Genomic DNA, 25928 nt, shown 5'->3' with positions numbered 1-25928 from the left:
TCCCCTGCTCACACGCTCTCTATCAAAACTAAATAAACACTTTAAAAAATTTAAAAAAATATGTAATTTTCTAAATTATATTAAGGTGATGTATGTTATTATTGAATATATAACATATTAACATATTACCCACTATATATTAAATAATATATTAACTATAACTAATAATTATAAAACAGTTTAATACATATATATATATATTTTAGGAGACCTTGTTATGTAATGTGTTCTAGGTAGAAATTAAAAAGAAATTTTCCTCAAGATTCAGTTTAGCAGAGAAGCAGATTTCTAAACAGCCAAGTACAACTGCTCCCGCCATACTAATCTAGTAAAAATCCAATAAAAATTAATTCAATAAGGAGATACTTATTTAACATAGATCCTTGTATATGCATTCACCAACTCAGCTTTCTCAGATAAAACTTGTGACAAGTTGTGTGACCAAATTCTTGAGAAAGTCATATATGGTTGATGAGTTATAGATAAGAGGAATTACCAGCAAATGCTCTCAAAAGTTCATCCCTGTGGTTTCCATTGGGAAGGTGAAGGGCAGACAGCTTTCCCTGGAAGCTTTGCACGGACACAGGCGGCATATGTCTGTGTATGCATATGTATACATGTACTTACATACACAGATTTATATCTCAAATGTGCTTCATGGCGACATAATTTCAGTACCTGATTTTAAGTTGATCTCCTTGGAAAGCATTTTGTTACTGTTAAACTCGTTGAGGATTTCAGTGATTGTAAGCATTTGAACTTTGTCTGTTCAGGCTTCTAAGACAAAATACCGCAGATGGGGTAGCTTAGAAACAAAGAGTTCCAGAAGCTGACAGTCTGAGATCTGGGTGCCAACATGTGAATACCCTTGTACGGAACATGGCATCAGTGTGAAGCACCTAGAACACTGTCTGCCCAGTGCTCCGTGCCTCCCCTCCCCCCACTTCCCTGTCCTTTCTCCTCCCCTTCCTCCCTCCCCCTCCTCCCTCCTCCCCCTCCTCCCTCCTACTCTTCCTTCCTCCTCCTCCCCCTCCTCCCCCTCCTCCCTCCTCTTCCTTCCTCCCTCCTCCTCCCCCTCCTCCCTCCTCCTCCCCCTCCTCCCCCTCCTCCCTCCTCTTCCTTCCTCCCTCCTCCTCCCCTCCTCCCTCCTCCTTCCCCTCCTCCCTCCCCCTCCTCCCTCCTCCCCCTCCTCCCTCCTACTCTTCCTCCCTCCCCCTCCTCCCCCTCCTCTCCCTCCTCCACCTCCTCCCTCCTCTCCCTCCTCCTTCCTCTCCCTCCTCCCTCCTCTCCCTCTTCCCCCTCCTCCCTCCCCCTCCTCCTTCCTCCCCCTCCTCCCTCCTCCCCCTCCTCCCTCCCCCTCTTCCCCCTCTGCCCCCTCCTCCCTCCTCCCCCTCCTCCCCCTCCTCCCCCCTCCTCCCTCCTCCCCCTCCTCCCCCTCCTCCCCCCTCCTCCCCCTCCTCCCTCCTACTCTTCCTTCCTCCCTCCTCCTCCCCCTCCTCCCTCCTCTTCCTTCCTCCCTCCTCCTCCCCCTCCTTCCTCCTCCTCCCCCTCCTCCCCCTCCTCCCTCCTCCTCCCCCTCCTCCCCTCCTCCCTCCTACTCTTCCTCCCTCCCTCTCCTCCCCCTCCTCCCCCTCCTCCCTCCTACTCTTCCTCCCCCTCCTCCCCTCCTCCCCCTCCGCCCCCTCCTCCCTCCCTCCCTCCTCCTCCCTCTCCTTCCTCCCTCCTCTTCCCCCTCCTCCCCCTCCTCCTCCCCCTCCTCCCCCTCCTCCCTCCTACTCTTCCTCCCTCCCCCTCCTCCCCCTCCTCTCCCTCCTCTCCCTCCTCCACCTCCTCCCTCCTCTCCCTCCTCCCTCCTCTCCCTCTTCCCCCTCCTCCCTCCTCCCTGCCTTCCTCCTCATCCTCCTTTTCTTCTTCTCCATTGCTATTATTAATGACTACATTTAAAGAGCTGTAAATCAGACCCTGAAGGACAGGTAAAGGGTTTAAGTTTTGTGCTAATGACAGTGGGTGTCAGGAAACAGAGGAAAAGAATGGCATTGCCATGTATATGTCTCAGGTCACTCTGTCAAGAGTCAGGTGGGCACAGTTGAAGGACTCACGATTGGAAGCAGAAGACATCAGGGTTTTGGTACAATTGTGAAAGATCATATGAGCCTCCATCGGGACAGTGGTGTCAGGATTGGAGAAGAGGAGATGAATTTGAGAGGAATTTAGGGACTAGGTAATTAGATACAGCGATTTACACATTTATATCACACCTTCTATTAAATGCACAACTCGTACTATCTAAAGAAAAAATAAGAAGTCTTGTGTTAAACTTAATGCTTGTAAGAAAGTACAGCCGTGTGTTAGACTTCTTTTCGGGGAGGGAGCATTAAGTTTTATTACTCAGGTTTTTTTTACGTAATATGAAATAAATTCATACAGACGTAGAAAAGGCATTCATTTGCATTCAAATTATTTCAAAGTTAAGGTAGAATGAAATATTTCACCTAACAGTGTGTGGTGTTTTGAAATGGAGTTTGAATGGATCCAGTTCCATAGATTGTACTGACCCTTCGGGGATTCCCAGACTGGTGGAGAGACCGTGAGACACATGATTATCCGCTGTAATACTGTGCCAAGCGTCCCCGTCGCTTCTGTCACAGACGCCTTCCCAGCCCAGAGCCATGATGGGCTCTATTTAATGGCTCCATTCCATTGTCTTCTGTGTCACTGAGCTCCTGTGGAGAAAGTCACGTGCCGTGCCAGCTTCCCTTCGTGGCACACGAGGTGCCCCCTTAGTTCTTGCTGGCCATCGTCATTAATCTTGATACAGATTCGTCGTTCCCTCCTTGTCCCCTCTCCAGTATGTTCATCTCTCTGCGGCAGCCCTTTTATCGCCAGCACCGTCCCCGTCAGCACTGCTTAATAAGCGTATCCTGTTCAGGAACAGAGTTTGGCTCTTTCCTTCTCGACTCTCTGTAGGCGCCGTTCCTGGCATCCTTTCTGTCGTGCCGCACGGGAGCCTGCCTTCCACGATTGCCGCTAACAGGTTTTTCCGCCACACTCCAACTACTGCCTTGTTAACCGAATTTAGTTATTTTTGTCATCTCTTCTGAGTTCTCCAAAATAAAATAGAAGACGGGGTCCATGCTTTTGATTTGCTTGCATTTGAAGTCAAAAATGAATTACACACACACACACACACACGTGTATAAATACATATACACACATGATGGAGACAGCATTTTTTTAGAGACAGCATTTTTAGAAAGACTGACCTGTTAGTAGTGTGCAGACCACATTAAAAAGTTAAAAAGTAAAACAAAGCAAAAACAAACAAAAAACACTGCAAAGGTGTAGACAGATGATCCACAACGTTTTACTTGGTGTGAGTGATGATGATCTAGGCTGGAATAGTGATTATTTATAGAAATGGAGAAGAACAAAATATCCAAGTAACACTACTGTGAGAAAAGTACACAGATTTACTGATTTTTTTTTTAAATAAAAGTGGCTTTAGTGGAGGAGACTTTAATAATTGTATGTCCAGAATCTGGAAAGGGTGAATCTTCATCCTCATGACAGAAAGGTGGAAAAGTTTTTTTTTTGTTTGTTTCTGCTTTGTTTTCTATGAGTAGTATGGGCGCGTGCATGTGTGTGTTATTGTAAAAAGAGGCAGAAATAGTTTTTTCTCCTACTTAGGTTTATGTGTCTTAGAAGTAGTCACTGTTTTTCATCACCTTTTGCCCTTTAATATGTTTTAAGTACTTATTTCCTGAATTAAAACACATTTCCTTTTGCATTTTTCTTCTTTTCAGTGCTTTTCTTATTTAAACACGTCAATAATTACACAAGTAGGGAAAGCAATACAAAACTTACCCATTCAGTGTATTTTTGAGCCACACACTCTTGATAATTGGTAAAGAGTGGTCAGCAGAGCAGCTACAATCTCAGCTGGCATGGAGGTGCCACTGCAGAAGGAAGAGAGAGGGAAACCACCCATGAACGAGGTGAAGTCACATAAAGGAGGCACACAGCAAGCAGTTCCTTGCAGGGATGCGGGACCCATGATGGCACACTGATTTCCATCAAAGCGCGCCTTGCGAGAAAGTTGCTGTTGTCATGAGAACACTCAGAGCTAATAGAACTGTCTAGTTAATTGTTGCTACCATCCTTCCAGTTCATTTCTCTTTTTCTCTGGCCTCTCTTTACTTCCTTTCCTTCTCCCAATCACTTGAAGAGATGTTTAAAATTTGGGGATGGTCTCTCCCCACACACATGATTGTGGGGTCATATAGGGCAGTGGAAAGGTGTAAGGAGAACCAGGTATGTTACTTAAAGCCCCAGGTTCCAGCCTTTGCCCGTTTCCTAGCTGTGTGGTTTCAAAAAGACATAAAGTCTCTCTGTCAGTTGCCTCAATTGCCGCATAATCTGAATACTGATAATACTATGTAGACAAACTAATGGCATTTCTCCATTTGTCAAATGAATGCGCATATATGGGAATACCTCTAAGTTATTAATGTTACGGCTACAATTATAGGATCGCCTCCTAGTCTCTTCTCCGTACGTGGAGTTTCTTTGCATTCCATTGCTTGGAGGACTCTCTTCTCTGATGAGAGTGATCAGTCATGTAATCAACTTACCTGAACATAGTACTGCAAGTCCAGAAAGCCCAGGGCATTTCTGGGGCATCCTAATAGCATTTCGCGTAGAGAGATACAGAGAAGATTCGTTCTCTCTTGCTCAGCAGTCTGTTGCCCCTCCTAGAGCCTTTCTCTGAGTTCATCTTGTCATGCAATCCAGAAAACAACCTTTATCCTAGACTCATTTCCTCCTCTGTCACCTCTAGTTGAGCATCTTTCCTTCACGCCAAGACCTTCTGGATACACTCTCCCTTTTCCACTAGTGACCCTTCTAGGTCAGCCACTTCTGTCAGTGTGCACCATGTATTGCTGTGAGATAGCTCAGCTGTTTGTCGTATTCTGTTCTCCACCGTCCTAATTTATCTCCCACAATAAATGGGAAATATCTTTTCTAAAAACTAAATATGTGTATAAATGTGCATGTAATAAAACAAATACATGATCGCTGTTTTGCAAAATCAAATGACACAGATAACTAGAAAGCAGAAACCAAAGGAACTAAGTATTTCAGTCCCAAAGATGAGCAGTGCTAACTTTCGGTGCATACTTTTTCTAAGACTTTGATCTATATGTTTGTAATCACAAACACATATGCAAGAACATAGTTTTCCTTTATTTCCTTCCTCCTCCTTCCTCCTTTTTCTTCTTAATGACATCTTCTAATTTTAGATATGCCACAATTTTACAGATCATTGTTACTTTATAATGCACTGCATATATATATGTATATATGTGTATATATGTACATATATATGTATATACACACATATAATGCAAATATATAATATAAAGCCATATATCATTCATTTATAATGGATGCAGGATATATATCTATATATATCTATATGTATATTTCCATCCTAATGTAATTTGTATATGTAATTACATATATATATATGTAATTTACCATTTTTAATAGGTGCAGAGTATTTAATTCTATCAGCTTCTTCCTTTAAACAGGTCTTTAGACTGCACCATTCTCTGTCATCATGAACAGTGTTTCAACAGACATATTTATGTTCGCTGTCTTGGCCGCTATTTCAGTAGGTTAAAGTCCTTGAATTAGAATTATAGTAATAATTTACACACACTTATAATTTTGATGCTTATTGCCCAAATACTTACCCTGTGCTAAAAGTGTGCTCATGGAAACTCCCACCTCATTGTATAGATGTCTGCATTTCAACAACATTGAGAACAAAGGTAAAATATGACTCTGTTGTATTTCAGCATTATATCCTCAGTAACTCTCTATGGTCCATGGGAGAAAGTCCTTTTCGTAAGATCTATCTTTCACGGCAGGGCAACTGACATCACTCCACTCTCATTTTATCACTTGTTCCTGCATGCTTAGTCCCCAGCCATGCTATTAAACTCTCGGATCTTGAAAAGTATTGTACTGCTGGAAGCTCATGCACCTGTTCATACACCCTGAACAAAAACCAGGTAGTGGGGTGAAAATGCATGTTATTGAATGATTGAAGCAATATTTATCATCAGATTCATGGCAGAAATTCTATACTTTGTTGCAAGCCGATGAACTAATTAATGGGTTGACCATATTCTTTATTATCTGAACCAAAACTCTTTTAAAGGATAATGTATTAATAATAAATCTGGAAACAGTCAAAAACTGTAACTATCCAAGTAAACCAGGACCTGTGTCACCCTGTGAAGGGACAAAGGGAAAAATATCCACAAGTAGAAGAAACTGTGTGTTATTTTCCCTTCTGTAGTTGTAAAAGGATTACTTCCATACTCCCAGAATTTCAACGGAAGGCAGGAGAAATGGTCAAATCTCCCAAAATACAGGAAAAATTCCCCAAACAGTAATAGCGTTGTGTGACCAATTCCTAACTTGCTCAAAGCTACATAATTAAACATGTGTCTTTTTAAAATGTTTTTTATTTGTTCATTTATTAAGGGCACACAATGTAAAGGTACATCTTAGGAATTTTAAATGAAATGAAATAAGCTACTTAAATTACCTTCTGCAAGCAAGCCTCTGTCTGTCACATCTTTGAATTTACACTCTCTTGCATGGTTGAATGGCCTGTAGTGAGAACTAATAAATGATTTTTAATAAATGGCTGTAATTATGACCAAGCATTTACTGTTTTATATCACTGGGGAGGCAAAGAAGGTCTTGCCTTAATTGAAGTTTTTGTTTGTTTATTTTGAGAAAGAGAGACAGAGACAGAGAGGGAGAGCATGAACAGGGGAGGTGCAGAGAGAGAGAGAGAGAGAGAGAGAGAGAGTCCCGAGAGAGAGAGAGAGAGAGAGTCCCAAGAGAGAGAGAGAGAGAGAGAGAGACAGAGAGAGACAGAGAGAGTCCCAAGCAGGCTCTGCACTGTCAGCACAGAGCCCGTTGTGGGGCTCGAACTTATTAACCAGGAGACCATGACCTGAGCCAAAATCAAGATTCAGATGTTTAACCGACTGAGCCACCCAGATACCCCTTTGTAAAAATGTATGTATGTATGTGTGTGTGTGTGTGTGTGTGTGTGTGTGTATATATATATATATATATATATATATATATATATATATATATAAAACTATTTGTAGGTCAACAGTGCTACAAATCTACATATTATTTGTGTCCTTAACAGCTGCATATTTTGTACAAATATGCTTCCAGATAAAGTATTATTTTCATCAGAACATGTATTGCATATAACACAAAAGGTGCATTTGACACTATTAAGCTCAGTTGTGGTTAATATTTTGCAAGCAGTTGGCTTCCCCATATTGTGTTACATTGCACTTGCTTGTCTGTATTTTTGCCAATTACCCAGTGGTTCCTAACGAGGCGCAGACTTAAAAAGAGAATATTCCAGAGGTCTGGATACTGTGTTCTGCTTGCCTTCACAATCCTCTAAGTGATGACTTGATGTATGTATTTGAAAGACCGTGTTAATGACCTGGTAATTGTTTTTGCTGGTTTGCACTGAAGTGTGAAGTGTGTTGATAACTGTCCCCTGGCATTGGAGGGGGAGCAGGGAGCCACACTGATTCTTACCCTGTGGCCATCTCTCCATGGTCAGATGCTGAACAGCTGTCCATAGAACGGAATAAATCTGTGAGGCGGAAGAGGGATGTAGCATCGTACCTTCCTTTTAAAGGTGCTTACGGTGGAGAAACACAATGATTACTATTTTCGTAATAGATGGCAGCTGGCCCCCATATGGCTTCATTGAAGTCAGTGAAGTCATTTTGAACTTATTTGCAATAGGGATTTTTTGTTGTTGAAAAAAAGGCTTATATTTCATATGACACGTTTTTTTCAGATGACTGAACCAATGAGATTATCTCACAGGATCGCTTCTAAATTCAACACCGTGAATGAAACTGTTCTTAATGAAATATTTCATGTTTATAAAACCCACTTAGGACATTTGGGATTCTGAAGAGTTCCAATGTCTGGTGTCATCGGGTATGGTGAGAAGTCTTCTGTAAAGAGGGCAAATATGGAATAATATAGGGTGTTTTTTTTTAGGTTTTTTTTTTTTTTATTTTTGAGGGAGAGAGAGAAAGAGAGAGCAAGCAGAGGAGGGGCATAGGATTTGAAATGAGCTCTTTGCTGACAGCAGAAACCCTGATGTGGGGCTCTAACCCATCAACCATGAGATCATGACCTGAGCCGAAATCAAGAGCAGGATGCTTAACTGACCTAGCCACCCACACACCCCTAGAAGCAGTTTTAATACCACATTTGACTGATTTGCAGAGCCCTATATAGATACATGATCAAGATACTCAACCATATACATTTCATCTAGAAATGTATGACACCAAAGATATGCATCTTGCTATACACACACACACACACACACACACACACACACACGTATATAAGCAATGTATATAAATAATCAAATGAATGAAAAAGGAAGGGAAAATTAAAATTATGATTGGCACATAATTGAAATAAAAAAAGTGACATTTGAATGAAAAGTCCTCAAAAGTTACAAACAGAGAGGGAGGGAGGCAAACCATAAGAGACTCTTAAAAACTGAGACTAAATTGAGGATGGATGGGGGGTGGGAGGGAGGGGAAAGTGGGTGATGGGCAGTGAGGAGGGCACCTGTTGGGATGAGCACTGGGTGTCGTATGGAGACCAATTTGACAATAAGTTATATTTAAAAAAAATTAAAAAGTCCTCAGGAGCAAGCATATATACACATACATAAATATTTTAAATTTATATGTAAAATGAGTGTCTCTTGATGCAGGGTTCAGGAAACTGAGTGACGGTTCTGTAAAATCTTCAGCGAAGCAAGCTTTTACTAAGTTCTTTCAGATACGGAATTTTCACAGTGGAGTTCACGTAGGAGCTGAAATCATTGGGCGCCCACACTTTGCCTCTGCCCTCTTGCCCTGCCCGAGCTCAGCCTGCCTCTGCATACCTTCCTTGGGGATGTGCCCTTGGGACTAGTTGGCTGAATCCTCAGGGATAACCTCCAGGCTGTGGTCTTCACTGATCACACCCGATGTCTTGAGAACGAAGTGAAAACCTCCACGTAGCTCGGCACTGAGAAATTTACCAACTTCTCTCACTTGATTCTAGATCCCCAAACACACGTCCCAGCCCAGTTAAGCAGCACTGCTCCCTAACGCGCCCCTATTTTCCTCCTCCTGTGCAGACACATTTCTCCGCATTCTGCTGGGCCTTGTCCGGGCTTTGCTCACGTTTCTCAATGCTTGTTGTGGCTTGTTCGTGGGCCCTGCAGCCCGATCCTGTCCACAGCTCTACGCAGGGCCTCCCTCAGCACTGCCTGCCTGCAGACCACTCTTCCTCAGCATCCGCCATGCCCCATGGCTCTTGTCATCACACCGAGGCACTCAGGTCCTTCCCCCAGTGGCACTTCCTGCCATTGATTCGTCTACCACTTGTTAGGAAGACACCGGCAGGGCAGAGTATGTTCTGCTCAAGGTATCACAGCAGTTGGTCGGCGTCCTGTTTTTTTCTGGTTGCTCATGTAGAACTTTCAGTTTTCCTAGCCCTGGTTCTCTTGACATATGGTTCTGACGACTTCTGCTCCTCGTTGGATTTGTTTTCTGTCAATATTTTCCATCTTTGGATGTTCTGAAGCATTTGGTATTCCAGTTAACATAACCAGGCTAAGATAAAAACCCTCACCAACTCAACGAAACCTAGATGCCACCATCTGTTGGCCATTGCTACTGACTGGTCAGTTAGTCCTTTGGCCACCATGTTGAGGTGACCGTGGGAGTCTTGCTTCAGGATCTCATCATGGCGGCAACTGTGGGGCCGTCCAGTCCTGCCTAGTTTTGATTCTAAGCCCTTCCCTTCTTTTGGACCTTTCTTCACCCCAATATTGGGTTACTGTAGCAGCAAGCTCCCTGCCCCCCCAGCTCTGGCCCTCCTCCAGATCCGAGGCTGGTTTCCTCCAGTCGCCGTCTTCCTCAGACCCAACTGTGTTTATCGCACACACTTGCCAGTGTGCCGTGGGCGTGACTGTACCCAATTCACACTTCGTATTAAACCAGTCAGAAGGTTTCACGGTGTTTCCTACCACTTTCGATATGTACCTATGTCCTCCTGGCTCCTCCTCCTCTTTCTCCACTTCTTCCTCCTTCTCCTCCTCCTTTTGCAAAATGTAAAACTTAAGCAGCTTTATTTTAGAATACAATTGCCAGAGGTTGTCATGGCAGAATTGTCCTGAAAGAGGGAATTTATCATAACAATGACATTCAATAATCATAAAGTCAACAGATTAAGATCATATGTCTAATATTTGTTTACTCAAAGTTATAGTATGAACTTCTGCAGATTCCCCCAAGTTTTATTGAGGTATATTTGACAAATACAAAATTGTATAGATTTAAGGTATAAAACATGATGTTTCAATATATGTAAACATTGTGAAGTGACTACCAGAATCAAGCCAAGTGACCTATTCATCACCTCACATAGTTACCTTTCCTTTTAAATTAAGGTAATTGAGTTTACCTTAATTGTGAGAGCAGTTGTAATCCATTCTTATGGCAAATTTCAAGTGTGTAATACAGTATGGTTACTAGTCACAGCGCTATACATTACATCTCCAGAATTAGTCATCTTGCATCATGAAAGTTTGTACCCTTTGAATAATATTGCCCCGTTTCCCCCACCCCACGTCCCTTTCTTCTCTTCAAGCTTTTCCTTTCATTGTTCTCCCACAATAAAATATTATCCTCATTTCTGCCTCAAGTTGCTACTCTCATAAAGAATACTTCTTGTCTATCCTCTTTTTATATTTTGTCTATTCTGTGGAAAGCATTGACCTAGATGTGAATGAGATACAGTAGTAACGAATTTATAATATAACCCTTAAGAGCGCATACATACACATACTGTTATTCTAAATTATTAATGTATGTTTCAGTTCTCTTTGGAAAATAAAACACAGAGAAAGTAAATGTCATCAAAATTCTATGATTTAATATATGAACAAATTAAGTTCTACTCTCTGCGCACCACATAGGAATCTGCTTTTCTGTCACCATATAAATATGGATATTTGTATATGCATGTATCGGTATATGTATTTATGTGTGTGTATATATACGTACATATGATGGAATGTATACACACATATATAAAGACAAATATTATTATAAGCAATTCTTTGCTTAATTTTTACTCAATAAAACATGAACATCTCTTTCGATCTATTTGTTACGTGTCTACTCACTCACTTTAATATTTTCAGTGTCCGTTAAGTATGACTATACTAAAACTTGTTCAGCCATTCCAAGGTCATAGATATTTTGGTTGTTTCCAAAATGTTGTTCTCATAAGCAGTGCTGCAGTGGCCATCACTGTTACTGTCATGGGTCCAGCAAAGTCTCACTGTAGTTGTTGACTACTCAAAACCTGTACAGTCTCGCCTTCCCCATTAGGTTCTTCTTGCCTCGGTTGCCATGGATATCCTACCTCTAGAGCGTTGTCAGTTTTTTTTTTTTTAATTTTTTTTTCAATGTTTGTTTATTTTTGGGACAGAGAGAGACAGAGCATGAACGGGGGAGGGTCAGAGAGAGAGGGAGACACAGAATCAGAAACAGGCTCCAGGCTCCGAGCCATCAGCCCAGAGCCTGACGCGGGGCTTGAACTCACAGACCCCGAGATCGTGACCTGGCTGAAGTTGGACGCTTAACCGACTGCGCCACCCAGGCGCCCCTAGAGCATTGTCAGTTTTGAGGCATCTAGTCTTCTGACAAATTCTCATAAAAGTAAAGAAGCTAAGGCACTAAGCAGATACAAGATTAGATTATGGATCAGCCACCTGTGTCACATACTTTGTTTTATAAATTGGCTTATCCGAAGAGGCAATTAATGACCTCCAAATTATTATAGAAATCCCTTAAAGGGGGTGCCTGGGCAGCTCAGTCGGTTAAGTGTCTGACATCACCTCAGGTCATGATCTCAGGGATCGTGAGTTCGAGCCCCGCGTCAAGCTCTGTGCTAACAGTGTGGAGCCTTCTTGGGATTCTCTCTCTCCCTCTCTCTGCCTCCTGCCTGTCTCTATCTCTCAAAAATAAATAAATAAACATAAAAAAAATCCCTGAGGGTATCTGGGCAGCTCAGTTGGGCATCTGACTCTTCAACTCAGGTCTTGATCTCGGGCCATGATTTGATTTTGGCTCAGGTCGTGATCTCACTTTGTGAATTTGAGCCCCACATCCCGCTCTGTGCCAACAGTGTGGAGTCTGCTTGGAATTCTCTCTATCCCTTTCTCTCCGCCCCTCCCCCACTCCTGCTATCTCTCTCTCACAAAATAAATAAACATTAATTTTTTTTAATCCCTGAAAAGAAAGTGGCTAGTGTATTCATACTTTAGCAAATTTGTGATGGTGGTCCTCCTATAAATCTGAAATACTGTCATGTTAGTACAGACCCTATTTAAGTATATTCTCATGTATCCATAAATTAATTTTATTGTATTTATCCCAACCTTACATTATCTGACGAAAGGCATTCAGAGTGTTTTTTTTTTTTTTTTTCCTTTCCATAATTAATTGGTTGGTTGGTTGGTTGGTTGGCTGGATGGTCAGGTGGTTGGCTTGCTGATTGGTTTTAGGAGTCATGTATATCTATTACTTAAGTACATTCAGTTCTCCAGGGTCACACTTTAAAATCTCCTCACATGATGGGCAGTAAAATGGCGTGTCTATAATATGGGATAAACTACTCCTGGAATAGTAACTCTCTTCTAGGCTGTCTTCAACACATAATACATTTTCTGCCTCCATGAATTTCAAGAAATAAGCATCATTCATTTCGATTTAAAGTAAGTAACTTTCCATAATTGTATCAATTTCAAAGAAAACTCACATTTAAAAATTAATGAAAATAGTTCTGTTCTTCCATACCGATGTTCAAAGTGGAGTTACTTTTTATGCACATTGAATTGACCTAGAGTAAAACACAGTTTATGTGGACCTCCTGACCCTATAGCGGGCACATGTGGGTTCTGTGAGTGGAGTATGTCAGTGCAGACATTCCTGAGTCAGAACAGACCTGTACAACGCACGTCAGATTTGAATCCTCTTAACTTAAGAAAATGTCTTCTGCATCAGGATCCGCATGTCTCCCCGCTTCCGTTTGTCTGATTCAGGCTAACCCAGTTCTGACGATGTTTGCAGTCTACTTAGGGCGATTTAATTTTCTGATGTCTAAAGGAAGGTTATCACAGTTCAGAAGGACCTTTACAAGTGCCTAAAAATGCTCTTTCTAAAAAGACATTTTTGAGAACCCCTTAATTTGGCATATACTACTTATTTCAAAGTGTAATGGAGATTTAAGATTCCTGTATTTAAAATACGTAAAACCTCAAAGTCTGTGTGCTGATCTGATTTTTAAGGAGAACGTTTACACCATATAGGTGGTATAAACCATCAGTTTTCAAGCTTCGTATCAAGACATTTTTCAACTTTCCAGTAATTCTCTGTCCTTCCTTCCAAATCATAGTGCTGTTTCCCTGTGGATAGCCCTGCTCTCTGTCACAGAACCACACCTCTGTGTCTCAGAGGGGGGAAAGGATTCCACTGTGACTGTAAAACTGCTTTTGCACGATTGCTGTAATGGCCTCGCCATTCCGTCCAGTACTTCAGAACATGAGCCCACAAAATCCCCTTCCTTGTAGTCAAGGCTCTGTCATGGAACATCTTTCCCATTCTAGACCTGGGGTGTCAATGCCCCTGCAGGATTGGGGAAATCTGTCCCCGGGTCCAACAATGACTGGCCTCACTTTCCAGTGTCTAAAACCACGTCTGGAATTTGGAAAGCGGGATGTCCTGAGGTGCCTATGTCACAGTGGACATGATGCTTACAACCACAGAGAGCATCAGATCCAGGCTGGCCCCAGGCTTGAGCCCAGAGGGGATGGGATGCCCTACAGCAAATAATTCTTGCCATCAGTCACGTCTGTATGGCACAGAATAACAAAGCACACTGTGGTTGAGTATCAGACCTCAGCTATGAATAGCAAAGACCATTACTAAAAAAAAAAAATGCCTTTTTATACCTCTATTTAAAAAATCTGAAAAGATGGGATGCCTGGGTGGCTAAGTCGGGTTGAGTATCCAACTCTTGATTTTGAATCAGGTCACGATCCCCGGGTCGTGGGATCATGCCCCACGTAGGGCTCTGCACGGAGTACAGATTCTCCCTGCTTGAGATTCTCTCTCTCCCTCCCACTGCCTCTCTCTCCCTCCCACTGCCTCTCTCTCCCACTTGTGCACTCTCTCCCTGTCTGTTAAAAAACATCTGGAAAGGAATTTACCAATTCTGAAGTCATGAGTAGGGAAGTAAAGGGTGCTAACCAAGCCTGGTTGTGATGGAAGTCACATATCCAGTAAAATCTATTTTGTTCTCCTAGGTTCCCAGAAGACAGATAAGTTTGTTTCATCTACTGCCTCCTGGATCACTTACCCACTGTGTCTACCCAAAGGCTTAAAGCCAATGAATTTTCAGGCTCATGAATTTTAAAATGTATTTTGGCATAAAAAGTGTATTCATTTGTTGGAATTTCCAAATACCTTAAAGATGGGAGTGGGTGGGAGATGCTACAGCACAGAAAAGAAAGTGCCAGAAGATATTAGCTGATATTGCTGGAGAAATCAACCGATTTTAGAAACAGAAAGGCATTTCGTCCACTGTTGTGCTGAATCCTTAAACACTTCATGTCACAGGCTCTGTTATTACGGTTTTTGCCTTAAAGGTAAGAAAACGGAGTCATGAAGAGGTAAAGTGTAGCTCTTTCACCACTATCCAGCGCTGCCTCAGCTCTGGAGGCGGAGGGAGACTGGTGCTTACGGTAGGTACAGGCTCGTCCTGACAGGTGGCTGGCGCGTCCTGAGAACAGGTGTTACTGTGTTCCCGTTGAGATGTGAGCGGGGATGTGCTGAGAGGGCCAGTGGTGCGACGCTGTTCTCCATTTCCAACCAAGGAAGCAGACGTCTCCACCACGTACACACGAGCTGCGTATGCCCTCTTTGTGCGTCTGCTCATCACGTAGTTATGACGTCCATGGAGTGTCCGCGTGTCCTCTGTCTAGGGCCTAGGAACAGTGGTGCCCAGACCAGGTGCCGATAGGTGCCACGAAAAGCAAACAAACAAGTCAATGAACGGGTAAAATTTAACAAAGGGATAGAGGTTGATGAGGTCAAGGTCATGGAGTGTGGGTGCGATGTGTGCCGGAGACTGTGTGCAGGGCTGTCGCCTGAGCTGAGCCTTGGAAGATGTGAGGATGGGGGAGGGGAGGTCAGTGTAGGCAGTGCCAATGTCCTGTGGTAGGAGTGAGTTGGACGAAATGAGAAGCACCAGAAAGGCCAGTGGGGTTGGAATAAGTGGGTGAGGGCAGAAGTGGCAGGCGCTCAGATTTTGGATACATTCCCGAGGAAGAGGCTTCGGAAGACTTGCTGATGATTGAGTATGGGAAGAAAAGATCCAGAAGGTTAATACACAGCTCCAAGGCTTAGGAATTGGGCAGCTGGAGGGATGGCCATACTGTGGCCGCTTGTTTCTACACCGGATACCTTTATTCCTTTTTCCTTTTCTTCCTTTACCTGGCCTTTTACCTAGAACTCTTCCCAATCAAAAATAAGGGAAATTATAGTAAAATCTAAGATCGCGATCATTTAAGGGGCACCTGTGTTGCTCAGTCGGTTAAGCATCCCACTTCAGCTCAGTTCATGATCTTGCAGTTCGTGAGTTCGAGCCCCGCATCGGCCTCTGTGCTGATAGCTCGGAGCCTGGAGCCTGCTTCCAATTCTGTGTCTCCCCCTCTCTCTGCTCCTCCCCTGCTCATGCTCTGTCTCTCTCTGTCACAAAAATAAATAAAACATTAAAAAAATTTTAAGAAAAAGTTTTTTAACATTTTGTATTTATATTTGAGAGACAGAGACAGAGCACGAGATGGTGGGGAGAGGGGCGCAGAGAGTGAGGGAGACATAGAATCTGAACCACGCTCCAGGCTCCGAGCTGTCAGCACACAGCCCAATGCAGGATTTGAACCCACAAGCTGTGAAATCATGACCTGAGCTAAGGTTGGACAATTAACCAACTGAGCCACCCAGGAGCCCCACTTTTTTTTCTTTTATTACTATCATAAATGTTAAACACGTACAAGAAAAACATCATACATTTCTGTTAAATAATTGGTTTACGACAAAACAATTTATTTCTTTCATAAAGGTAGGCTCAGTGGCTTTGACTTACAGGTAGCAAATATATGTCAGTTAAATTACATTTTTCTCAAACTCAAGCTTATTAGTGTGAAGTAGTAAAGTTACTATGTAAAGAGTAAATGAATAAGAATAGAAATAGAACCTACAGTTTTACACAGGATTGGAACGTATTTTCTTGTTGCATGATATGGCCAGGCACAAATACAGGTACAACAATAGAAAAATAGTGCACACAAGTGTTGATCTCTTGCCCTCTTATAAATCTGTGTACATACAAGAAGTGGGGTTTTTATAACTACAAACGTAAAACCAAGTGTATCTCTTTTATGTGAAAATTGCTTCACAATTTTTTGCTTCTCAGTGTAAATCTGACCTAAGCACACAAGACTTTCATTTTTTTTTTTTTTTTTTTACTGAATGGTGACTTTCTGTCTTCATTCCTGATGCTTGAAAACAAGACGCTTGCTCACACATGTAAGAAATTCACCTTGCAGCCAAGGGGTTCCCGTTTTCTTAGATATGGCGGAATGTTCCTCTTCCTCAGACTCCAGGGGCTGGGGCAGGGGTGATGACACCAGACCACAGTTCACATTCCTGTTCTTCCCTCAAAGTCCAGCTCTCCAGCTGAACAGAAGATTTGGAGAGAGAGTTCCTCACCCAGCTCTCCACTTCTGTGAAGAGAGGGGAAATACTAGTTGGTCCCATTCTGCGGTTTTTCCAGAAGGTTTGAAAACGACAGGCGGTATTTGATGCCCTTCCTTGTTCTAGACCCAATCATCACTGGAAACGTTTTAGGATTTTCTTTTGCAACATGGTTTCTCCAATGTTCCGATTTCCTTTTAAATTCAGTTGTAGGATTGTATCAAGCCAAATCATTTTCTCCACGGGGCTAAGGAAGCCACTTCAGCAGGTTCACTTGATGAGAAAGGACTGCTAACGCTCATTTCTTCCGCTTTTTCATTGTCAGTAACATTCTTTGTCTCAGTGTCCAGTCTTGAAACATTCTGAAACTTGTCTTTGTCTTACCCGGTTAAGTATTTCTTACAGCATTGCTCAAAAGCTCTTCAGGAGGTACCCCACTGCAAAGCAAACAATGTGTGGTGAGGACATCAGGGTTTTTTTGTTTGTTTTTGTTTGTTTCTTTCAGCAGTAGAGGCAGAACCTTCCATGAGGTCAACAGTCGATGGGAATGGTCTGTACAGATGCTGACACGAGTTTCTCCAAGATCTCTTGTTTCCGGACAAGAGAGCAAATCATTAAATGCATCTTGGTCTTTGCTTATTTAAAGCAGAAAAAAAAATTCTTAAATTTCACCACGAGTTTTGTTAGTGGATCTTTTGACTATTGCCTCGATAGAGGAGCTGTTTCGTAGAGATCTTTCTCGGTATCAGGGACATGTTATCAACCTGTTGACTTTTGGAGCAGTGCGGAGTAGAAAGTATTTCGGCTCCTTGTATCCTGTTTTAGAATTCTCACTATATAGTCACTGCAGTTTTTCATGCTGCATTACTAAGGTTTCACCAACGGTTTGACTTTGCCTTTTCTGGTCAATAAATTCTGCTGCTAAATGACTTACTTCCTGAGCCTCTCCACCAGTGTGACTCTTTGTTCCTCAGCAAAAGCTTTACTCTATTTGAGATTCCAGTAGCCTTTAAAATAACCAGCGCAATTACCCATTGAGTGGCTTTGATTTGAAGTTAAGCATCCTCAATTTTGCTGAAGTCAGTACTGCGTTTGTAAGGTGTTTTCTAGTAGCGATGCACAGTGAATGGGACAACTTACATTCCCCACGTAAAACCCACGACAAACGGCTTTCGTTGTCAAGGCAGAGTTCCTTTGTGTTTCATGTAGCATTAGCTCAGTGAAACGATTCAAAAGGTTCTAATGCTGTATCACTAACCTTATCAGAATTGTCAATAGACCTAGGATACTCCTCTTCTACTTCATACGTCATCTTTAGAAATTGCCACTTTGGTCCATCAGATACGTGCACGTGACAGAAGTGGCAATAAAATATGAAACAACAGGGGGGCACACATAATTAAATGAGCGGATAGTGAAAATATAGAAACTTCTTCCACCTGTCAATCCCCACAGTCCTCACTTGACAATATATACAGTAACATCAGTGTGTGATGGGTCCAGTTGGGTAGTGGTGGATAAAAACCCCTCCTTTACAATGAAATTCTTGTCTCAATATTTTATCGCACAGTGAAGCTTCTTTCCTTTATGAGACATTCAGCAACACGCTAAGGGAAGTTTGGGGAGACAATTCAGAGGAAAGGGAACACCATCAATATGGCTCTGCATTCATCGGCCGGCTCCCAGCCTCATGTCAGGAATCAGCAGTGCATTCACCCCATGAGGACACTCTCTGCCCTAGTTTGGGGAACCTTCCACTACAGAATCACCAGCGGTTCCCTCAGTCAGTGTCCATCACCCTGAGCACCGGCACCGTGTAGCGGGTCAAGTTGAAAACACCAGTCTCACGCAAAACCGCCTCCTGTGATTGCCAGTTAAGGAAACTCAGGCATTGAATGGTTCCAAGCAGGAGATATTGGTCGTTCAGATGAGTTAAGTGAGAGTCAGAGGAGGTATGGATTTGAGAGTTATTCCGGGGGTGATGCTACTAGGATACTGCAGTGGGAGTTAGGACTTTCTTTAGACGGTTCTGTGAGTGAGTGTGTGGAAAGATGAGGAGGAGATACTCTGAAGAGTATGCGGCAGGACGAGCACTAGGTGTCTCCTGGCCTCCCCTGCCCGTCTTCCTTGGGCACAGGGCTACCACGTTAGCAGCCAGGAAACAGAGCTCCTGTGCCCTTGCCTGGAATTGGACTTTGTAGCCGCCGATTCCAGAATCCCACCGGTCTTTTGTTTCTGAATCTACTGGGTTCCTCATCAAGAAATCAATGGCATAAATGTGGGAGTTTGGGGGAAGTATTGACGTGCTTACTGGAGCTGAAGCTTCTTGGGGCTTTTCTGATTTGAGCGAGGGGATATGTTTTCCAAGAGAAGCAAGGGCACGTTACAGGAAGCCCGGAAGGGAATACTGTATGGTTCTGGCGTGCACCAGGAAGTCATGTGTGAGGTCCGATGCCTGTGAGGACGAGTCCAGAGACCCAGCCACAGTGGAGGAAACAATTAATTCCAGCTTCCTAGGGGCCAGTTTATAGTCACATATTGAATCGAAAACCACTAAAATCTGACAATATCTGTAGTATCTTCAGAAAACAAAATTATCAAATGAGGAAAACAAATTGATCCAAATGTATAAGACCTCTAGTTTTCCTTTCTAGTAGGGTACTTTTCTGGTTTTGGTATCAGGATAATGCTGTCCTCAAATAACGAGTTTAAGAGTCTTCTCTCCTTGTTTGTTTGTTTGTGTTTTTTTTTTTTTTTGGAAGATTTTGAGAAAGATTAATGTTAATTCTTCTTTAGATGTTTGGTAAAATTCGCCAGTGAAGCCATATGGTCCTGGTCTTTTCTTTGTTGGGAGATTTTGGCTTACTGATTCAGTCTCCTTATTAATAGCAGTCTGTTAAGATTTTCCATTTCTTCCTGATTCAGTCTTATAAACTGTAGGATTCTAAGAATTTTTCTGTTTCTTCTAGGTTGCCCAGTTTGCTAATGCATAATTGTCCATAGTAGACTTTTACGATCCTTTGTATCTATTGTGGTATCAGGTGTAATTTCTCCTCTATCATTTATAATTTTGTTCATTTCAGTTCTTTTCCTTTTTTTCCCTTGGTCAGTCTAGCTAAGGGTTTGTCAATTTAGTTTATCTTTTCAAAGAACCAACTCTTAGTTTGTTTAGTCTTTTCTACTCTTTTCCTGTTCTCTATTTCATTTATTTCTGCGCTAATCTTTATCATTTCCTTTCTGTGTTAATTTGGGCTGAGTTTGTTCTCATGGGGGTTTCCTTACACATAACTCCCCTCCTTTCTCTTGCTGACTTTTGACAATGTAATCAAAATGTGTCTCAGGGCAGCCCAACGCAGGATCAACCTATTTGGGGTCCTTTGAGTCTAGGGGATCTGGATGTTCATTTGTCACCTCTGGTTCAGGAAGCTTTGGACCATTATTGTTCTAAATATACTTGATGGCTCATTCTCTTTCATTTCTCCTGGAATTTCCATGTAAATATTCTTCTTTTTTACTGTGTCCCATAATTCCCATAGGCTTTCCTCACTCTTTCTCATTCTTTTTTAAATTTTTGTGTCCTCTTTTTTTTAATGTTAATTGATTTATTTTGAGAGAGAGAGAGCAGGGGAGGGACAGCGAGAGAATCCCAAGCAGGTCCGTGCTGTCAGCACAGAGCCTGACGCAGGGCTAGAACTTACAAACCATGAGATCATGACCTGAGCTGTAATTAAGAGTCAGATGCTAACCAGCTGAGCCAGTCAGGTGCCCCTCTTTTCTCCCTCTGATTGGGTAATTTCCAATGTCTTATCCTCCAAATTGCCAGTAGTTTCTTCCATATGTCGTCAGCTCTACTTCTGAAACTTTTGAATTCTTTAGTTCAATTATTGTTCATTTCAACTCTAGTTTTTGTGTGTGTTTTTTTTTAATTTTTTTAATGTTTACTTATTTTGGAGAGAGAGACAGGGTGTGAGCAGAGGAGGGGCAGAGAGAGAGGGAGACAGAATCCGAAGCAGGCTCCAGGCTCTGAGCTGTCAGCACAGAGCCCGATGCGGGGCTTGAATCCAAGAACATTGAGATCATGATCCGAGCTGAAGTGAGGCGCTTAACTGACTGAGCCACCCAGGAGACCCTGTTTTGTTTTGTTTTGTTTTGTTTTGATGATTGCTACTTTCTTCTGGTTTCTCATCAAGCTTCTTGTTTTGTTCATGCAGAAAACATGGAACATTTCATCAATGTGTGTGTCATCCTTGCTCAAGAGCCATGCTAGTCTTGTCTTTATTGTTCCAGTTTTAGTATGTGTGCTGCTAGCCAAACACAAAGCTTGATGTGAAACTGTATGTGCCCCCTCAGTGCCTTTGCTGATGCCACTCAGTGCCCCTCCCCCTTGAATATGGCTCATCGCGGGCTCGGCTCTTTTTCCTGTTGACACTCGCTCCATCCTGTAGCTTGAAATACTGTAGTCTGTAGGTTGCCCTCTTCCAAAGATTTCTCTAGACAGATTCCCTACTCTGAACTCTACATGCATCCGGTTGTCTACTCAGCTCCTGCATTTACATGTCCAATAGGCATTTCAAGCGTAGCTCGTCCAGAACAGACCTAGATTTTCTCTCCAAAACCTGTTCCTACCATCCTCTTCTCGGACAATGTCCGTTTCTCTCTGTCAGTTACGTAGGTTACAAAATAAACTCCATAGTGATTTCCAACTCCATCTCTCATACCCCGCCTCTCTCCGCAAACACCTACAAATACTCTACGCCCCAGAGCCGGTATCCAGCCCTCCCCCACTTCCGTTAATCACACAGAGGTCTCGGCAGCCATCGCGTCTCACCTAGATTTTCGCAACTCTCTCCTGACTGATGCCCTTATTTCTGCTTTTGCCCCTCAACACAGTAACCAAAGTGATTCTTTTAAAAGTTGCTGTGTATCACTCCTACGCTCAGAACTCTCCGGCAACCTGTCGCCTGTCTCCGTAGAAAATCAGAAGTCCTAATGATGTTCTTCAAGGCTCCCCATAAGCCTCCCCCCATGGCCCCTCGGTCCCGTGTCCTGCTCCAGCCCCACACTGCCCCAGCTCATCAGCGTCCTCGTGGTTTCTCAAACACAGCGAGCACTCTGTGTCTCAGGGCTTCCGTCTTCTCTGTCCGACACGATCTCCTCTCGGATATGTGCAGACTGATCTACCACATGCTATAGATCTCTGTGCGGCCTGGGAGCAAACCCCTCCCTGCCTTCCACATCCGTCTCCCTGTTCGCTGCTTCTCCCTGGTACTGCCTCCGTGGGACATGCAAATAGTCAATGATGCCTCTGTTGCCTCTGACACCGCCCTAGAGGGCAAGTAAGGGCAGAGGCCACATCTGTTCCATTCACCACTGTATTGGCAATCCTAGAACTTTACTTGGAAAATGGCAAATGATCAGAAGTATTGCGGAATGACGACATAATGGAATTCTTACCTTCAGAGCTGTGGGGGGAAAATAATGGCGAGGGGCTCGAGCGAATGATGTATTTTACATAATGTCTTCCAGGCCCATCCATGCTGTCGCCAATGGCAGGATTTGCTTCTGTTTTAAGGCTGAATAATATTTCATTGCATGGATAGACTCTTTTCTTTTCTCATTCATCTGTCCGTGTACCTTCGGGTTGCTTCCATATCTTGGCTACTGTGAATAACACACGGCCCCGCTTCCATGAGGCATCTAAAATAGCTGAAGGTTTAGAAGTAGACATTAGGGTGGTGATTATCACGGGCTGGGGGAGGACCGCGTGGACGGTTCTTGTTTAATGGGCGTAAAATCACAGCTCTCCAAGACGAGTGTGTTTCAGAGATCTGCTGTACAACATCGTTCCTAGAGTTAACAATAAGATGTTGGGCAATTAAAAATTTATTGAGGGCCGCCTGGGCAGTGCAGTCGGTTAAGCGGCCGACTTCAGCCAGGTCACGATCTCGCGGTCCGTGAGTTCGAGCCCCACGTCAGGCTCTGGGCTGATGGCTCAGAGCCTAGAGCCTGTTTCTGATTCTGTGTCTCCCTCTCTCTCTGCCCCTCCCCCGTTCATGCTCTGTCTCTCTCTGTCCCAAAAATAAATAAACGTTGAAAAAAAAAATTAAAAAAAAATAAATAAAAATAAAAATTTATTGAGAGGATAGATCTCATGTTAACTGTTTTTCCTACAAAAAAGAGGGGGCACAAGGATTCTTTTGGAGGTGAAGAAAATGTTTACTACCTTCCTTGTAGTGATGGTGGCATGAGTGTATGCATGTGACTAAACTCATTAAATTGCATGCATTAATTATGTGTGGGTTTTGTGCACCAGTTATATCTCAATAAAGCTGAAGAAAGAAGAAAACATAATGCTGAAGAACTTAGGACAGTACCTGACAAATATTAGTTGGTTAATAGATGCTAAGTATGGATGTTAAGGTCAGAACCCTTAGGGTTCAAGTGTTTCATCATAACATAACTCGAAAGGAATTTCCATAGGAAACAAAAGAGACTGGTTGATTTTCTTTGTATTTTTAAAAATACTTATTTATTTTGAGAGAGAGAGCACAAGAGTATGAGCAGGGGGAGGGGCACAGAGGGAGGAGCCAGAGAATCCCATGCAAGCTCCGTGCTGTCAGCGAGGAGCCCATTGTGGGCCTTGAACACATGAACCATGAGATCGTGACCTGAGCCGAAATCAGAGAATCAGACGCTTAAGCTAACTGACCCCCGCAGGCGCCCCTCTGGTTAATTTTCTTAAAAGGATGTGGGGCAAAGTAAGATAAATATAATGTGTTCACAAATGCCAAAGTAGACGATTAGGAAGAAATTTCAACTTTAAAAATGGTGTTAAGCTGTATCTAAAAATAAAGCCTTTTGTTTTTAAGGACATTCAGTGGACGCACAGATGTGGTGCAAAAGCTCTGGGTATTTGTAACAGAAACCGTTAGCACTGAATTTAATTAACTCCCTCTGCTGTGTTGCCAGATGAGAAGTTTGCTTTGTGCGTAAGGTAAATCAGGAGGCGTTGGTTAAAATTCAGAGTTTAATAAGCCGGAGGCATGGGGGGAAGGCGTTTTTATCCAAGACTAAGCTGTCATTGTGTGTAACACCACTCCGCTTAATTTCCATGCGTGAAAACTCTGTGGCAGACAAGCTTAGGAACAACTCACACCAGAGAAACGTCCACTTCGAAGAGCACACCGTGCTCACCACAGCGCGGCCCTGCGTGGTTTGTTTCAGATGCTTACGTAAGAAGGAATTGAAAGATTGTCTGTCAGTCTGGAAACGAGGTACGTGGAACAGAAGACTTCCCATCTGTGCCTGATGTGATTGCGGCTGATTTAAAGGAGATCGTTTTCTAACTCTGTCTGGTTCAGGAACATTATCCACCGGAATCTCAAGGTGGCTCGGCACACTTGAGTTTTCCATCGTTTTCCACAGGTGTTTTCTCCTTTTCCCTTTGTAATAAAGAGGCAGCCAGAGACTCTTAGCTTTGGGTGTTCTGTATCTTTAATTTTATGTCACAGCCCCACACTTGGTTCCACAGGCGTGTGACGGGACCGCCCAACATTGAGGTAGTGACGGGAGCAGTTTTGAAGGTTCGGGGCGAGGGCGAGCTGCTTGGGTGCGTTGCATAACCCGAGAGCCTCACTTTCACTGCCAGGCACAAAGCGAGCGTCTCTGCAGGTGTCCGTGCGTCACCTTCCTCTCTGCTCTGCACCAATTCAGGCCCTGGAAATAGAGATCTGCACACACACACAAATAGCCGCTGTCACCAAAGCTTCTAATCCAGTGGATGAAGACATAAGCCTGAACACAAATAACATATGATGAAACCCGGGACGGGTGGAGCGAGGCCTGCAGGGAAGAAGCCGTGCCCTTTTGATCCGTGGTAGCCCTGGTGGTCTTCTGGGAGAGGGAGGAAGGACTAGTGATGGACCAGAGGTGGCCTGGGGGGAGGAAGGACTAGTGATGGACCAGAGGTGGCCTGGGGGGGATCCCTGCAGGCGGAGCCCTCAGCAAGTGCCAAAGCCCTGAACCTGAGGAGGTGGGCACATTGTGGGGAGAGAAACATGGTTATCTATGGGTTTGGGGTGACTGGTGGGGGTAGGATTTGTCTGAGAAGCCGCTCACTCAGGGCAGAAGGGATAACTGCCTCTCAGGCTCTATGAATGTGTTTGGACTTCACCCTCATTGCAAGGAGAGAAGCTTCTGGAAGGTGTGTACTTTGATTGGTTTGGAAGCTGAAGAAGGTTTCTGTGCCTGCTGTGTGCAGAACCATTTGTGGGCGAGGCAGGAGTGGAAGCCATCATGGCATTCCGGGGGCGACAAGCGGGTCCCCGTGCAGGTGGGGTGGCGTGGTGGCTCCGTGGACGGCGTGGACGGAGGGCTTGCAGGGCCGTTGAGGAAGTGGCTGGTGTGATGGGAGAGCAGTACAGGACTGCAGGCTTTGACGGGTAGCTAGAGGGGATGAGGCCAGGCTGACCACACTAGTGGAGCTGGGTCCCTTTGCTGGGTGACGGAGACAGAGGCAGAGTGAGTGCCTGTGCCCCCCAGCTGAGCTGTGACGTTCGGTTCCGGTTGGCGGTTGCCATGTGCGAATGGTGCATCGGCTCTGCCCAGCCCATCTCCTGGTTTTCCAAGGGCAGTTGTAAATCTGGGCTTTCACATGCAATCCTCATTTTCAAGTCTTGTTCCAGAAACCGAAGCATTCTGCTCTTTTAACCACGCAGGTAGCACTGAGCCATACGGCCACCGGTTTTGCATCCTAAGCATAAAAATCGCTTATCACAGAGTCTCATGAACTTTTCTATAACGAGAATATGATAAATGTCAGACTACATCATTACCCTTCCTAAATAAACAGCTTTAATGGAAGAAACGGTCATTATTCTATATTCAAGAAAAATAAAAGGAACATCGCTGTTGAAATATGGGAGACAGGGATGTTGAATTAATTAAAAAGTGTTTATT

At 43.5% G+C, this 25928-nt stretch overlaps 1 protein-coding gene and 1 non-coding gene across 4 annotated transcripts in view; one reads left to right on the top strand and one right to left on the bottom strand.

The window, feature by feature from the left end:
- Positions 1 to 25928, top strand: part of CSMD1 (CUB and Sushi multiple domains 1) — a 2016427-nt gene that overhangs the window by 1464028 nt on the left and 526471 nt on the right. The window lies entirely within an intron of this gene.
- On the bottom strand, positions 21181 to 21286 carry LOC111560293. Its single transcript, XR_002742050.1, has one exon. It is a non-coding gene; the product is annotated as a U6 spliceosomal RNA (small nuclear RNA).

This window comes from Felis catus, chromosome B1 (assembly GCF_018350175.1).
Source record: "Felis catus isolate Fca126 chromosome B1, F.catus_Fca126_mat1.0, whole genome shotgun sequence".
In the NCBI taxonomy this organism is placed as follows: Eukaryota; Metazoa; Chordata; class Mammalia; order Carnivora; family Felidae; genus Felis; species Felis catus.
The sequence above is the reverse complement of the archived record's forward strand: the minus strand, read 5'-3'. Positions and strand labels throughout refer to the sequence as shown.